At 35.2% G+C, this 17,918-nt stretch overlaps 2 long non-coding RNA genes across 3 annotated transcripts in view; both read left to right on the top strand.

Annotated features, from left to right (window-relative positions):
• The window catches only part of LOC134158466 (uncharacterized), a 1,166,824-nt gene that overhangs the window by 517,841 nt on the left and 631,065 nt on the right, over positions 1-17,918 (top strand). The window lies entirely within an intron of this gene.
• On the top strand, positions 3,674-16,690 carry LOC134158340 (uncharacterized). 2 transcript variants are annotated; one of them, XR_009962729.1, is made up of 2 exons: positions 3,674-4,150; positions 14,934-16,690. It is a non-coding gene; the product is annotated as an uncharacterized LOC134158340 (long non-coding RNA). The 2 variants fall into 2 exon arrangements; XR_009962730.1 differs by lacking the exon at positions 3,674-4,150 and adding an exon at positions 13,266-13,335.

Below are 17,918 nucleotides of genomic sequence, written 5' to 3'. Positions count from 1 at the left end.
TCTGTTCAGTGGAACATACAATTTTAACTTAGTCTCTGCATGTGTTCATCATAGCAGTCTTTAATTACAGGATCAGGTAATATTTCTCAAATAGTACAGTCAAATATTATGTTATTTGTTCTTGGATTTTCAACCCATTTTTTTAATGGGAACATTTAAACACAATTGCAATAAATACATTGCAGTGGAAAATTAAAATTTTGTTGACATTATTTGAAGCATTAAAGCTGTTGAAAAAAATCTTGAAATAGGATTTTCTGTATTAAATAATGCATATTCCTCCTCTCTGCTGTCTTAGTTGTCTTTCAAAATTGGCCAAACATCCTGCATAAACCATCATCACACAGAAAATAATAACCAATAATAAGGATAATGACAGCAGCAATAAATATCATATTCTGAGAGAACAAACCTGCAAAATTTCAGTTTGGAGGCTGAAAGTTTCAGAAACCTATAAAAGAGTATAATGGACTATAATGAAAAACATGATTAATTTAACTGTAGAAGTTGGTATAGTTCCCATTATAGCAAGCAGAAGTCATCTTTTCTGTCTTTAGTCAGCTCTAGAATAAGGCAAATTGTTTAAATATACTGTGAGACAAAGGAATAAGAATTGATTTTCTTGTGCATATTTCTTCACAGTTTTCATATTTTCAAAATCATAATGCATGGAACTGGCATTTTACTATTGGATTATTTAATATATTATGCTCCAAAACCTGCTTACAGCATAATCTTTGATCCTTTCAAATCAGGAGAGGGTTAAACACTAAATCATGATTTTGCTTTATGATTCAGCAGTGGGTGAAAATCTTATCCCACCCTCATGGGAAATTACCTACTAAAAATTCTAGTTTCTTTTGATCTTAATCCAAAGCTCATAAAAATCAATAGTTGTGTTTCTGGTGACCTCCAGTATGATTAATACTAGCTATTTTGGAGGATAGGCAAAGTGTGACACAAATGCAGCTTTACAGATAACCATTGCTATTTCTGTGTCCTGACTACCTGCTCATGAGTTTTGGATATATACATAGGGTAAGAAGAGCACTTGAGCTATAGGAAAGGAATGAAAGGAAGAAAGTGGATAACAGGAAATCACATAGTGGTTTTAGTTTATGTTTCTATTCTATTTTGATATAATTTAAAATTATAAGTCAATGTGTAGAATGTAACATATTTCAGAAGATGAAACAGATGTCTTGTAGAAAAAAAAAAAAACAAGAATAATTATAGAAGTAGCCAAAAGTTCAAATAATAAATTCAAAGTTGGTAAAGCAGAGATTTCACAAAATTTGAAATAGATAGATGTTTAATGTAGAAATAAAACCAGCAGTGAAAGAGTAAAGGGAAAAAATGTATACAATCTAATACCTTTTTACTTTCTTTTTCTCTCTATTGTTTGTTACATTTTCTTTTTCTGTGTTATCTTAAAATTAGATGTGAACTCTAGCCTTTCTCAGTGTTGATTTTTTACACAGAACTTTGCTGGAACTACTTGTATTCATGACGTTAAGCATATTTTTCAAAAGGATCATAATTTATTTGCAAATGAATGCTTCTTCTTTCTTTCTTTTGAAAATTCCAGATAAAAATTATTCTTTCCAGGTAGCAAGCACTTTTTTGTCAAATAAGGGAAGAAAACATCTTGAGTCAGGGTCTTGATACATTGCAGTAGATTTGTGATTCCATATCAAAAGTTTGCTTTTCAGTTTAGCCAATGGTTGTAAACCACAAGAATTATTTTCTCTTTCTGAATGTTATTTCTACAGATATTTAGTGACTGTCTGTGTCTTGGGCTCAGCACTGAAGTTTACTTCTTAAAGACAAAATTGAGAATTGGTTGCATGAATTGGTCTTCTTGGGCCTTTATTGTTGAAAGGGCAAAGCACATGGACTAGGACAGGACCACACTGAAAAGGCAGAAATGATTGTTACTTGGCTTGATAGTTCATAATTAACATTTGCTTCTAGTAAATGGCTATTGCTACACTTCATCATTTGGACAGATCACAGATGTGTAACCTCTGTAATTCTACCTGATCTGTAGAGTGCATGTCTTATTTTCTTATTTTCATATTTATTTGTCATTATCTGGTACAAACTGGACAAGGAATTTTCTTTGGCACAAAAATAAATGATAAAGACTAATCCTGAATATAGGTTTCAGAAAACTGCCATTTCTTTAACACTTCTTTGTGAAGAAATTTGTTGCTGGCAAAACCTTATACTACACACTTATCCTCTGAAAATGCTACCTGCTACAGCAAAGTAACAAGTGAGATGTCTGAAATACACTATGATAAATTCTAACCTCATTTTCACCTATTCATTTCTATATGAATGCCAGTGGCAGCAGTATATTTCTTAGCACTTGAACATTCACAGCCAAGCCCCAAATCAAATAAAAAAAGCTTAAAATGTCCTTCAAGAGGAAATAATATATTTATTTAACTGTCAATCCATATTTAATGATTATTAGGGCAACCAATTAATTAAAATGAGCTACATGAAAATGAATGCAATTAAAATGAAAGGAGGGATGGGATTAAATCTTCTGTACTTTGTACTGGCCTGCCTGGTAACTTTTGTGTCCTTAGTGATCAGTTTCAGTGAAGTCTGAGAAGAAGGAGAGGGAGCTCAAAGATGTGCATATTCTAAAAGTTTTACCAACTCTGGAGACAAAGTAAAGAACAGAAATTATTGTTCCCTCCAAGGAAAGGACAATTATAACTTGGCCAATTCAGGGAAGATAGGATGACGCTGGGGAGACTGGGAGCTCAGAGCTATGAGTTCTGTGCCTCTATAAGGGGGCATGGAAGTGGTTAGGAATAAGAGATACAGTCTCGTAGGAAAACCAGCTTCATTAATTCTGCTAATTTAACTTAACTTTAGCTTCTAAGCATGCTAACAATGAGGTGATAGGTCTTAAATGGGTGAATGCACACTCTAAATTGGTTATTATAAGCTTGACTTACAAATACATTTGTATATATATGCATATACATTTATGTATATCTATATATGCATATATGTATGTGTGTCTGCATATGTACATATGTAAGTATGTATACACACATGCAAATGCATATACGAGCTTGTAATAGAGAAGGTGCCAGTAGATGGCACTCAAGAATGTGTAACTGATGGGTTTTTTGTCTGCCTTTTCATGAAGAGATCACTAAGAAATCTAATTCCTGAAACAACGATGGCCTCCACCCAAGACAAAAGCATAACAAAGTCTCTACTTAAAACTAATGCAATGATTCTTTAACCTCCCAAAAGTCTTTCTCTGTATTGCATAGAGAGAGTTTGCATGTACTAGGGCTGTACTAGTGGGACAGTAATAGCTGGCTTTAAAGTACTAAGTAAAAAAAATTGCATTTTTATTTATTTTTGTATCTGACAGCACCTGTCCTGGTACGATGCTTTGCTGTCAAGCTTAACTTTTTTTATCACCTGAATTAGGTGCATTCAAACTACCTGAATGGGAGTTGACCCACCCATGCTAACCATGAGATTTCTCAATTAGCTTTTGTGAGTAGCATTGTATCTGCAACACAAATAATGAAAGGCTGTGTATGAGTGCACTGAAATCCAGAAGAACTAAGTGGAAATTGTTCCTAGTAAAAAGGGATTTGTGAAAAAGTTGTAACAGCAGATGCAGGTTTTTCTTCTTTATTGATCCCGAAGTCAGCTAGTCTAGAAAATATGGTTCTGTTTACAGGCAGCACAGGCATACTCTACTGCATCTAGACTTCAGTCTTGCCATCCCTACCAGCATGTCTGCATGTCAGAAGATGACCCAGGTCTACACTACCCTCCCCTATCCCCACATCCTCCTTGGAAGAAGATCTCAGCACAGAAATGTGAATTGAACCATGCTCCCCAGCCATACCTTGCCAGGTGAAAACACCTGGGAGGAAAGAAATACCAGCCCCTCCATGTAGACACAATCAGAACATTTAAAAGAAAAAGGAAGAGGAAAAAGTAGGGAGAGGGAAAGAGAGAGGAGCATCAGGTTTTGCCATTGAAAGGTAGAAGCTTGAGAAATCAATAATGAAAAATGACTTACAGACTGGAAAAGCACTGGCCTTGCAGAGATCCCATTTTAAACCACATGCTGGATAAAAGTGGCTTGAAGTCACAAGTAAGCACACTCTTGGTTTGCTGGTTTGTTTGTTGTTTTTTTCTACCTGTGTTCTGGAAAATGGGCTCTTGTTCCCTAAGAACAAACAACATTAATGCTAACTTATTTCACTACCAAAATTCCTCTCTTATGAGATATCCCTCTCAGGTTTAAAAAATTGATCTCACTGCTCAGATCTCAAATGGTGAGAGATAGCAGTAGTGTACAGCCTGGGCTTGGAAAAACAACGTGTGCTACCAGATGCTTCCTTTCTGAAGGTCTGGAGCTTTACACCCTTCTCATTAAACCTTAAAAAATTTTAAACCTTGAACAGGACTTAATTTGAAAGTGCAGACTTTCAAAATGGTCACAGAAATGCAAATTTATTCCTCCATATCAGTTTAGCTTGAACTTGTTCCTCGTGAAGTTTATGTATACTATATTGTCTATCCCCTCTACATTCATTTTCCTTGAGGCCTTCTTTTGATATCTAAAACTTAGTGGCATCAAATGAAGTCAGTTCTACTGTTCCAATTTCCATTAATAATCTCATTCATAAACACACCATGAACACATAACACACACATGCAGAGAGAGGAGTCTGTATATTTATTCTGCAACACAAAGTATTTGGACCAGCCACAACAGTGTTCTATGAGGAATTTTTTTTTTTTTGCCTGTCAACTGTTTTAAATAGCCAGAAAGAGAGAAAGCTTGAATACAACTTTGTCTGAAGGGCTGCAGAGAAGTCAGAAAATGAGTGATGCTGACTTCTTGCAAATGAAGCTGGGTTTTTTTTTTTTAACAGATGAAATAACTTTCGAGATATGCTACACTCAGAGACAACTGTCATTCCTGATCTAGGAATTCACACGTTATTTTTCCTGTTTCTCCTCAGCTGCAATAAAAAGACTAGCAGAATATATTGAGAGAATAGGAGAGGTGAATCTGTTGAGAGGCTCTCTAATGACTGCTTACTGTAGCATTTTTTCCATGATGGCTTAATTAACTAGTTATGGTATATTTGCTATCCTTAGTACTTATTAAAATTTTTATGTATACTCACACATGCAGCTTTGAACACGGATTTTAAGATAAGGGCCTTTTTTCTTCCTTTTCTTTTTTTTTTCTGATTCTTTTCTCTAATTCTCTTAGCAATCAGCTTACCCTAATTATATTTAGTCTACAAAAGGCTGCTGTGTGCTGTTGTAATATGCCACCTGAGAGATACCTCCTTGAAGTTTGGTAGAGTTTAATAAAAAACTAGTTAGTGAAGGCTAAATCCCAGAAAGAACGAATGCCACAAAGTCACTTAGGTTACATGGGAATTCTTCCTTTGCAGCACAGACACATGCCACTCTTAAAACTTCTAAGTGTTTTGATAGATTCCTGCTTCTTGCTACATTTCCTGTTCAGCCACAGTTAACTTAAGAAGTGCTAGTTTAGATTTGTAGGAGTTTCACAAGTGCTACGTAAATGGCTTTGACAACTTTATGTAAAGCAGAAGGGTTTATTTTCCTTCCTTGCTCAAAATATCAAAAATAATTTCACTCTTCTTTCACATTCCAAATGGCAATCACTTGAATTCTTTAAGAAAAGCGCGTGTTTTGATAATATGCCATAAAGTATAATATATTATGAAGCATAATATGCTTTGTTGAATAATGGTCGAGTTACATATGTAACAAAATTAGTCATATGCTCATGTTTTCTGTTGATTCACCTATTGTAGGAATGACTAAACCAGCCTACACAAATATAAATGGCAACATTATTATGACATAAAGCTCCAAAATAAGATCATTACAGCATTTGGTATGAAAAGCAGCATGGCAAACATCTCACCTTCCTTCCAGAATTCTCCTCTTCCATATCTTATTCCATTGGACCTGCTTTTTCCACATACAGCAGCTTCATGCATTGGCTGTAAAACAGAAGAATCACATATGCAACTTTCAGTAAAATTCCTCTTTTTCTTTAAGCTATAAGGCCATTGTGGTACAATGTCATTAATCTGACTGTACTTTGGAAGGCAAATGACTGTCAGCTGAGCAGTCACAAGGCAAAAATCACTTCCTGAAATGCATTACGTATATTACTTTTTAAACATAATTGAAATTATTAGCAAATTATTTTGAGGCACTTTTCAAAGACTAAATAATGACACTGAGGTCCAGCACCAGCAATTCTTTTAAAGAGAATTGAGCCACATCACTTTGTAATGTCTGAGGACTGAGAAAAGTGACTCCTAATGACATTTTTTTTACCAAGTCTTTTTTTTTATTAAATGTGATGTAATTAGTACTAATAGTCATAAAAAAGCAACAGAGCAAATCAGACTGTGCAAAATCCAGCTATATTATTTCCAATACCTGAGATATTTTATTTATATTATATATACCTATATAATATAAATAAATATAATATATATAAATATATAATATAGGTATATATAATAAAATAATATAGGTATGTGTAATAAAAATTAATATATATACAAAATATAATAAAAAGCACTTTTACTTTGTCTTGTTTCAGGCTCTATCTGCATTAGTGACTGTCAACCTGTGAAAAGAGCACTGTGTTCTTATTAAAGGCAAAGCTGCAATCCAAAGTAGGTCAAAAGAAAGGAGCACCTGACAGAGATCATAGCTAAAAAAAAAGAAAAACACCCATCTGTAGCACCATTGCTAATGACAAGCTGAACCTAGGCGAAAAGGTTCCTTTCAGGAAAGAACTAGGAGGAGGGGCAGTACAATAAATACAGTGGCACATGCCTGCTTGCCTGAAGAGTTTCTTCTCACTCAGTCCTGATGCCCCTCCATCAATCATGGCTGATGTCTGCATTACATTCTAATTCCTAAAATGCATCTCCTGTCATCTGGAAAGATCAAAGGGGAGGCTTGCTTAGGGACAAGGGAGCATGTTAACTGCAATCCCACCCCTTTGTTTGTAAATCCTTTGCAAGGTTCCAATTGCTGTGAATTAATTACATTGGTTCTCACACAATGACACTGGTTCTACCTGTTTCTTTCCCATTTTTTTCCTTAATCTCTTAAAATAAATATACATTGTAATATCTTAGGCAGCCAGCCTTTCAAGGATATGAATATGATCTTGAAGCATTATGATTACAGAGCACTGGAAATCTACATGTATTTTCTCTCATATGAGAACTGCATTAACATTTCACTCTACTTAACCTCCCAGTAGAATTGTGAGGGTATCATTTATAAGAATTGTATAGGTAGTATAGGAAGAAGAGAGGATTGATTGATTCAGGAGGGAAAGTCATATTTCTTTCAGGCATATTCCTAAATTGCTTGACACACATTTACTTATATGTGAAGGCTATACTTGAATAAAGCTGATATCTGAGCGCGAATAAAATAAATTTCAAGGTAGAATTGGGAGAATTATTAAGGAAACAGCTGAGATTCAGACTGCATAAAAGTTGTATATACAAACAGGAAATTTACACCAAATTTGAACCACTTTTTAATCTAACACAGTTTCATTAAACACACTTAGTTCAATTTCATACTGCTTTACTGAGGCTTAATTTAAGCCATTTCCTCCAAGCTTGTTCCCAGTTAACTTAGACTATGTCTACCTTAAAGTCTCTTACAGTTCAAAACAGCCATGTTATGGAAAGTGAGCTAACGCACATCTGAGGCAGCATAAATTCCTACTACAGATTCTGTTCTACCAGAAAAAGTGTCCTTTAGCTTGATTTGCTTCAAGACAGTGAATTTATTACATTGATACAAAGGTTCAGTTTGATAATGGTTCCATTAGGAGCACTTTGCTGGTTTACTGTATTGCTATTTCTTTAATGGTAGTCTTTCTAGTATAGTTGTTTCTGGATATTAAATTGAACCAAACCTGATTTAAACCCAGAATAAGAGCATCATCCCAACTTTCCACATATAAGCAACCACTGTGCAAGAGTGACATAAAAGGAGTTTGTTAATCCCACTATATACTATTTTCCCAGGGCAAACATTTTTTTGATGGAAAAATTAAAAAAAAAAGGTATTAAACCTCTCTTTGGAATTAAATAACAGTGATGGCTGTCACAAATCCCAGAGTGTTCCAGAAGTTAGCACAGCTGAACTCCAGAGTATATGTATAACTGTATCAGCTTCTTTCTTTTTCTACGGATATATTTACATTAAGCTTTGAATCTGAAAGGGACTTTAGAAAGGATTCATGGAATGATTTAACCAGGCAAGAAAATAGAAGGTATAAAAGTTATTGCTTATGCCTCATTTGAAGTAAAGATGTGGAAGAAGGAGACAAAATTTCTTTGCAGGGGAAAATCAATGATTTCAAAGTTTATAGCTTTTTAGAAAGAAAAAAAAATCTGCAAATAGTTTCAAATAATATCTCTTGTTACTGTGATACTGGTGATAGTATTTCAAGAGTCGATCGAACATATCTAAGTAAAAGGAAAATTAGTATTGCCTTTAAACTTAAGATTCTTAAATGAAAGCAGTGTTTCTTTCTACATTGTGAATTTTCTGGATTTGAAAGTCAGTCTAGTGCCCTTTAAAGTTGTGAATTTGTTAGGGTGAATTTTCCTGGTCGTTTGATTCTGAACATCATTAAAATTTCATAGCTTATATACATAAGTATTAAAAAATAGTCTTATTTTAATGAAAAGATGTGTCTATTCCTGCCTTTTGAATTTTAAAATAAAAATTTCATTTTCATTTATTTTTTCTGCTTTTGGTAATTAAATTATTGTAGTCTATCAGTAAACATTCACCTATTTTATATGAATGCAAAAGTCATGCCAGGTGGAAAGGGTTCATATACACACAGGTGTGGAAAATAAAAAAGTCAGGAGGGAAATACAGTACACTGAAGATTATTTTATTTATTTTTCTCTTATCATGCCTGCAAAAGTAGGTAGAAGTTGACTTAAACTCCTGAAATTTTTTGTTATCCTGGTAAAATTTGAAGACATCTCCAGTAGACCTGAAAAAAAAAAAAAAAGAAAATAGTGTGTAGAGTATTTATTTAAATCATAGGATCATAGAACAGTTCAAGTTGGAAGAGACCTTAAAGATCACCTAGTTCCAACCCCCTGCCATGGGCAGGGGACGTCTTACACTAGACCAGGTTGTTCAAAGCCCCAGCCAACCCAGCACTGAACACTTCTAGGGACGGGGCATCCATAACTTCTTTGGGCAACCAATTCCAGTGCCCCACTACTCTCACAGTTAAGAATTTCTTGTTTCTTCCTTCCTAATATCTAATCTAAGTCTACCCTCTTTCAGTTTCAAGCCATTCCTCCTTGTCCTGTCACTACATACCTTTGTAAAATGTCCCTCTCCAGATTTCTTGTCAACCCCTTTAGGTACTGGAAGGGTGCTAGAAGGTCTCCCCAGACCCTTCTCTTCTCCAGGCTCAACAACCCCAGCTGTGTCAGCCTGTCTTCATAGCAAAGGTGATCCAGTCTTCTGATCATCTTCATGGCCTCCTCTGGACTCACTCAAGCAGGTCCACTTACCTCTTGCATTGGGGGTCTTAGAGCTGAACACAGTACACCAGGTGGGGTCTCATGAGAATGAAGTAGAGGGGGAGTATCACCTCCCTCAACCTGCTGGTCATGCTTCTTCTGATGCAGCCTAGGATAGAGTATGCTTTCTGGGCTGCAAATATATATTGCTGGGTCATGTTGAAAATCTCATCAGCCAACATCCCCAAGTCTTTCTCCTCAGGGCTGCTCTCAATCCATTCTCTGCCCAGCCTGTAGTTGTGCTTGGGATTGCTCTGACCCATGCACAGGACCTTCTTGTTCTGTACTGAAACACGTAGGCCCATGTGGACTTGAAGCTTGTATGAACATGAATGTTTAGTGAACAGATAGGCATCTACGTCAAAGTCTGCGCCACGTTTTAGCATGTTTGTGGCCTCTATCGGTTCCTGAGATGGTAAATTCCATAGCTCCTCAAACATGTGACAAGACAAAACCAATTCCTTTAATTTAATTTTCCTTTTTCTTCAAGGAGAACCTGTGTGCCTCTTTGCAAATTCCATCTCCTTAATGTTGACTGTTCAAAATAATTTTATAATAACTGTCATCCCCTGTCATGTCACTTCATGGGAGGATTGGTGTAGTATACGGGTTTGAGTCTTTGGTGAATGACTAAGTGAATTTTACTTGCAAAGTCCATTACACTTGAGTCAGCAATCTAAACTGTTAGGTTGCAAGTTCCTGGATACTTCTGGAGTTGTTTTTGAAGACTGTATGAGATATTTCTCGTATTGAGACAAATGCTAACGATGAGCTTAGTAGTCCAGAAGTCTTATAGATGAGCTTATTTAGAATTCTCATATCAGTTTTTGCATTTATTAATTTAAGGGAACAATTTTAAAGCAGTTTTCCAATTCATTCAGATTAGAAGTTATTTTCTCTTTCTGGAAAAGGTCTTTTTAGTTGAATGTTTCACCTCAGGAGAGATGCTAACCATAGAGAGGAAGTCAAAAAGTAAATAGAGAGACTTATCAGAGTATTAGAATGATTGTAAGACTGAGGAGACTGAAGCAGCCAAGGGACAAGGGGTGGGGTGGGGAGGAAGCATAGAATACTGAATGGGAACCTTAAAAGTTATGAAGTATACAAGAGGCTACTGCAAGAAGGCAAGTACTTTGTACTCTTTATCTGTGGTGTTTAGGACAAGTAAGAATTGACTTCAACAGCAGCAAGAAAATTTCATACTGGCTGGAAAGAAAAACTGCCTAGTGTAATGATAATGAATCTCTGAACTAGGTTATATGTGTCCAGCACTGGAGATCTTTCTTAACAGTACAGAGATATATACACTGGACATCTTATAAGTATAGCTGATTCTGTCTTGGGCAAGGGTATTTGTTAAATGGCATCCTGAGACCATTTTTATGCCTTTTTTTTTTTTTTTTAATTCAAATATCTTCTTTTATTCTGAGTTTTTAGCATATTGGTTTATGATGTCTCCTTTTAGAGTCTCTTTTATTTGTGCCGTATATAGAGCTGCTAATGTGGCTCATTTAATCTCTATGGCACCTGTTCAGCCTTGCTTAAGTGCCTTTTAATTAGGTTACATATGTTTATGCAATTATTCTTTTAAAAAAATAATGCTATTTTTGGTCTTTTTCCTCCATGAGACAGACTACATTTACCTGGTTTTAGACAGTATTGCAGACAGAATTTTCTAAGTCAATTCAGTTTTTAAATTTTTAATTTCTTATTAGATCTTTGTATGAGAAGGTCTTATTTTGGATGAGTTAACGTATTGAGCATTTATACCACAGTAATTAGAGGAGGCAATGACACATAGATATTGGCAGTGATATAAGTACTTGTGTCAATATTCCCACCACTGATTTTTGTAAATCTGAAAAGGCTGATAAGTACATCTGATTCCTTGATAAAGGTGGCATGTGTACTTTTCATAATGCAAGAGATGCTGTGGAGCTCCTTACAGCAAGAACAATAGGTCAACCACTGTAGGTGTAATTTTAAAATGCAAATTTATTTTCTTTTGTGTAATGTAATTTCCTTTTATTTGGTATAATGAATAACTTCTACCAGCACTTTACTGATAAAGATTTTCATTTGTGTCATCTTAATACAAAGTGAATTCTTCATTTGCTTTTCTGCTTTGGCAGGATCTTTTATAGCACTACAGTATTGCAGGACCCAGTTTATTTCCTGTTTCCTTACAGAGGGGTGAAGCAAGTAGATACTTTTGTGAAACATGTAGATTCTTGACACATCGATTTTTTTTCCCATAGAGTGACTTTCAAAACTATAAAAGTCATTTTCTAAATTAACAGGAGTAGCAAGCAATGAAGTTTGTTTCTAATTGATCCAGAAAGCTTTGCAATCTATTTTATAAGTTGTGTAGATGAAGTATCCCAGAAATTCTCCTAAACCAGACATATTCCATAGGTAGTTTCTTGTTTGTGTTTCAGCACTGGGTTTTTAAGGATCTTTGGAAGGGATTCATCTTCTCTAACTCTTGGCAAGAGCATATAGAGATTTACTCCAAACTGTACACTTTTGTCTCCCTTTCTCCCAATCAGTCATTCTAGGGAGTAATTAGTCTATCTCAATTGTCTATTTTAGGATGAGATGCATTACTGTCAGTAAAAGCCTGCTTGTTTCTACTGGTGAAAATAATAACTCAAAGAAATTATGTCTTCATAATTAGCTCAAATATGGATATATCAACATTTCTGATGTTTAAAAAAATCTCACTCTTTATGTTGTATTATATTGTGGGTTTAATAGTATGGCTTTGTACAGGGCCTAAATAATCCATCCAGCAAATCAGTGTGAAGGTGCTAGGTTTCTAGATCTGTGCTCTACAAAAAACATAAGATGGAGCCAGGCATGTCTATGCACATTTATAATTTGTGTCTTTTGTACTTATAACAAGTCCAGTGGAATAAATGTGCTTTGTCAGCAAGCCACAAGGTCTCACAGCTATATTTGAAATGTGCGTTTGAACTTCATCAGTGAAGCGCTGGTAGGAGGTTGAATGTTTAATGTTCCACCAAATGGCTTTACACAGATCTTTAAACTACATACATAATACAGAAATGGAGGTCCACAAACAGTTTAGGGGTACCATTTGCTCTGAGGTATCCTATTGCTGAGCCACATATCAAACTAACAGCATTCCTCCTGTTGTAACAGTAGTGGTATCTGAAACAGGATTAAATCCAGGAGAATCTGCTTGCTGTCTAAAGATCTTGAAATCTGTATCATTCTCAAATCTTTAGGTGACTGGATGATATATAGGCCCAAGTGTGAGTGTAGAGATCAGATTTGAGAAACGTTGTATATATATCAGTTCTTTCCCTTCACAGCCACTAAAATCTCATCTGTTTTATATGCTAATTTTGTGATGAGATGAACTTGAAGTACTGATATTTTCCTGTTTGCAAGACAGAGAACCTAAACAGTCATTTCAGATGGGGTGCTTTCTATAAAGATCATCAGGGTAGATGAATCCCATTTTAGGTAATCATTTCACTGTTTAAATGTAGCGTGGTTTCTATAGGACTATAAGTCAGGGTTCTTTTCTGAGAAAAAACACCCAGTGTTCCAGTTCTGCTTCTTTTCAGTCTAAAACCCCACCCAAATAAACAGCAAGGCTGTAGCAAAATGGGAGTTCCATCCTACTGGCAGCAATGCAAGGCAGTTACAGGTTAATATTCACTTGATCTGTGCTTAACGTTCTACTTAAATTTCATTATGAAGTTTGTATTGACATCTAGAAAGACTTTAACAGCTTTCTTACCTCCCTGGGGCTCCCCCCAGAAATGCTGTGTGATAGTCCTCAAAAGCTCCATTTCAAGGGATCTTGACAATTAGGAAAAAGCAGTGTGATTGTTTGAGCTGTTTTGAAATATTGGCTTGCCGCCTACACAGAACTGAACAAAGGCTTACTCTGGCTTTTAGGTCAGACCAACACAGGCCAAGCTTCAGCTCTGATTTGCCCCATACAAGGAAATATAATGGAGTGGAAGCAGCAGCTACTTAATATAGGAGTTAAAATTACCCATGACTGAAGTGAGCACATCAATCAAAAGTTTGGGCATGTAATGAGCTAGAAAAACTGATTTGGCAGGTTTGGGGGCAGGAAAAGGCTTCACTCTGCATTCAGCAGTTTCCAAATTACCATGACATCCCTTTGCATAAACCACCCGACTTCCAGCAGGTGGATTTTAGAGGCATTGTGTTGCCGGCACAAAGATGGATCAAGTGGGAGCATTCAAAATAGCTTCCTGTTTTGTGTTCTTAAAATCAGAATTCCATGAAGTCTGCCAAAATTCTTAACATTTTTAGAAGCTAGACAATAAAATAATAAAAGGGACAGAAAATCAAGAGTAAAAAATGTGACCGGCTTAACACATTAAAGCGCTTGCTTTCTGTGCCTTGAAAAACCCAATTTTTAAATATAAAAAGCTACATTTAAATGAATCAGAAAAAAAAGCTTTAATCTTTCTGAGGTGTCTTCCTAATGCATGCATGTCATTCAGTGTTCATTGCAGTAACTCCTAGCATCACCTGCATGCTTTTTGATTTATTATTCCTGTCTTGATCTTTTAGAAAAAGGTACTGACAAGTTTACATGTCTAAAATCATTAGCTAAAAAAAATCTCTCCTAAATATATAATGATTATAAAAGTGCATTTGGGAAGAGATTAGATGCATGTTATGACACTTTTCTATAAATGCCTTCTAGGCATCTATATATAGGGTATCAAATTCTTCTTTCAGATTCCCACATGGTAGTGCAATTGCTAAAGGAAATCCTTGCAATCCTCCCAGCCAGAGAAGATCACAGGCAGTGTGGGGTTTTAGGGTTTGCTTCTAAGTTAGGGTATTGGGGGCACTCTATTCTGGGAGATTTTTATCTTATTTTTATTTTTTTTTTTAACAAGGAGTCTTCAGTTTTAAAAGCGGACTATGCATTTGCAGTTTCTATACTCATTTTTTTTAAATAAAGCCATTTTAGTGTACGTTGCATGCAATGCTAAAATGTTTCTCAAAGAAACTGCAGGAGTCTGCAGGACTGGTAACCCACCCAACTGGATGTTCACCATGAGCCACTGCAAAGTGGTTAACACAGATATTCATAGAATTGCTAGAAACATGCAGTGCTTAATGGTCATAGGATTTCCAGTTGTGTGGAATTATGGTCTAGTTTCAGGAAACAGTAGGCTGCAAAATAAAGCCTTACAGACTGGAAACAGTTCACTTGTAATTGTTTTATTTTTTTTCTTATTTATGCCATTGTAGAACAAGACCTCAAAATTTCAGCCTGGACAGGAGATAAGAAAAGGTGGAAGAGAAGGAAGATGAGAAGGAAAATTGCAAATCTTTAACAACTACAGAAACAAACACCCTTTGGAAGTCAAAAGTTTAAAATCCTGATGCAGGTGTTTTCCAGAAGTTGAAAAGAAGACTTTACTCAACAAGGAGTTTTAAATTAAAAACAGAACATATCTTCAAGAATGATTCAACTTCAGCTGGACACATCATTGTTAGCTGTCAGAAACTTAGTTAAAAATTAGGCTCCATTTCAGTCAATAGCTGTTTGCTATTGATTTCTGTGGAGGCAGGTTTTTTCCCCAACTTCTCATCAGCATATTACTGGAAACTTCCCCTCTGTTTCTGCTTTCTAACACAACACAAATCTCAGCACACAAAAGACTATTGACCCCTTATAGCCATTTTAGCTGTGACTCTTCACATTCCTGTTCTTCTATCCTCATGTCATCTTTCCTCCTTTACCCACAAACAAATTGTTTATGAACCATTTTCTCTTTATAAAAATGCATTCAATAGCAGTCTCAAAAGAAAAAGCCCTCAGCAGTCATTGAATTTGTTATACTACGTATGAAGGCATAAGCCAGGGATATTATTTTTAAAGGACAGAATTTCACAGTAACAGTGATATTAAAAAGCAAATAATGTACTGGTCTCATTGCCTCTCATAACTATCCCTTTGGTTTGGTTAGAGAAGAATTAAAAAAAGAAGTCTTCATTAAAGTGCATGTGCTTGAAGTCTGGAACTTGAATGATGTATACTGGCTCTAGATCAAGAGGATACTTCTGATGTCTTTTTTTTTTTCCCCTCCAGTTGCTAAATCTACAACCCCTTCACAGCCCCCATCTTCTTCCTTCCCTACCTCTAATGGAATAAAGTCTTCTGAGCTAAAGCCAAAAATTGTTTTGAATTTAATCTGTGGTAATGTAGTCTGTGTCTCCTTTTAAGGGCTGACAGCAATTTATTGTTCTGCATATTTCATTCAACTTAAAATCAAATCCAAACATTCCATTAATATAGGTAAAATATCAAAATGATGAAGCTGTTACTTATATCTGCAACAAAGACCTTAGCTAACAAAAATCTTTCCAGGGACTTCAGTTGCAGCTGTATAAAATCCTGTGTTCCTCGCATCAAATTTTGTATTTTTTATTGAGAATACCTTCCAAAAGACAATTCCCAATTAGAGGAAGTCTCATATTCTTAAGTCCTTGTTAAATTACTTTAATTTCACAGCCTCTGTATCCAGTATGTTGCTTTTAAAATTGCTTAAGTAGTTCTATGGCTTTTATGGGATGGGGGGGTAAAGGCCATGCCTAGGCACAGTTATAGCTGAACTCTTTGGAAAGAAGAAACAAGCTGCCTGCATTAAGTCTCAAAGTCAAGAAAAAACAGAACAAAAATGACTTATTGAAAATGTACTTAAAGAGAGGAAATGCGCTTACAATTAAGAATTTAAAAGAAAATTTTTCAGACAAGGCAGGTTGGTTAAGTCAGTACCTGATTTTTCCTAAATGAAAAAGAGATGGAATAGTTATTTTTCCTTCTACTCAGGGATAATGTCTCTTTAAGCTATGGGAATTAAATGTCTGTTTTTCTCCATCTTTTCCCCCTGCAGTACATAATCACTGTCTGTCACACTTTGATGTCATAATCATCCACTGAAGCTTCACTCTTCAGGTGTAAATCTGCTTAACACACCAGAAAAAAAAAAAAAAGAAGGAAATGCTTTTTATTGCCTTGCAGACATGGTGTTATGTCACTCTTGCCTTAATGAAACTATTTTGAAAGGCAAAAGAACATTTTTAAAGCAATACCTTAATCAGTTCAAATAGTAACTGCAACTATTTTCTACTAAGTAAGCATAAAGGATCCTTTCTTGTGTGTAATGTGTGTGAGCAGCATGACGTCAGTGTCACAATATCTTTTTGCAATCATTTTTCCATGCCAGGAAGACATCTAAAACTTGGTATAGATTTCAGCTGTGAATGAAGTACTCTTTTATGTATTTATTTTTTCAAAAAAAGGTGGTTTACATTTGTATCAGCTGGCCCAAAATGAAGACAGTTTCAGTCCATTTGATGTTATATTATGTATTTAATGCCAAGTGAAAGTGCTATCTCCTGTTTAATAATTCCTGATATTTATTTTCCTCATTCTCAATTTTTCTGTACTCTTTCCTCTTCTTAATTCTTGTCCAGTTTTTATCTAACCTACTAAGTCATTTAACGTATGATTCACTACATCCCTCTGTTAAGATTAATTACCATAATGAAGAAAAAGACTTTCTCATTTCCAGTAATTGTTGACATTGTTCTGCTGGACACCATATTATTTGGCCAGCTATTGTGAAAAGGAAAAAATAAGAAATCAAAGAGAGAGAGGAGAAAGAAGAATAAAAAAAATCTGTGCTCAATATCAGTATCCCACATTATTTCTTTTGCAACTTTTACATTATTACTGTAGGGTTTTCATAAGCCAATTCTAATTTCCTTAAAATAGTGACAAAAGAAGATTTTCAGTATAAAATTATAACTGAATGTTAGTATCCAACCTTAGGAAGTCACCTCAACCATACAACTTTTGTTTCTTGATTTTATCCTTGATATATTACCAATTTTTTTTTTAATTAATAATGTTAATATTATTATTTAAAACAATAGCAACAATAAATTTCTAGAATTATTGTAACACAGTGTTGTTGGCAAGCATTCCTGAGCTGTTACTTATTTTATGTAGTATGTCTGTAGAGAAGCTGTAGCCAGATGCCAAAAAATATCTCTTTGCTCTATGGAATACTCAATGTTCTTGTTATTATGTTATGATCATTTAAGTTTAATTATCCTTTAGTATGATAGTATAATACTTACAGTGCAAACTGCTTTCCCTGCTATATTTCTCTGGTGTTGCTTCTGCCTGTTTAGTTTTCAAATGGTATTTCCCTACATGGTATA

The sequence above is a fragment of the Pezoporus occidentalis genome, unplaced genomic scaffold (assembly GCF_034315485.1).
Source record: "Pezoporus occidentalis ecotype Australia unplaced genomic scaffold, CSIRO_AGI_Poc_V1 ctg13, whole genome shotgun sequence".
Lineage (NCBI taxonomy): Eukaryota > Metazoa > Chordata > Aves > Psittaciformes > Psittacidae > Pezoporus > Pezoporus occidentalis.
This window is presented reverse-complemented; position numbering and strand designations above follow the sequence as displayed.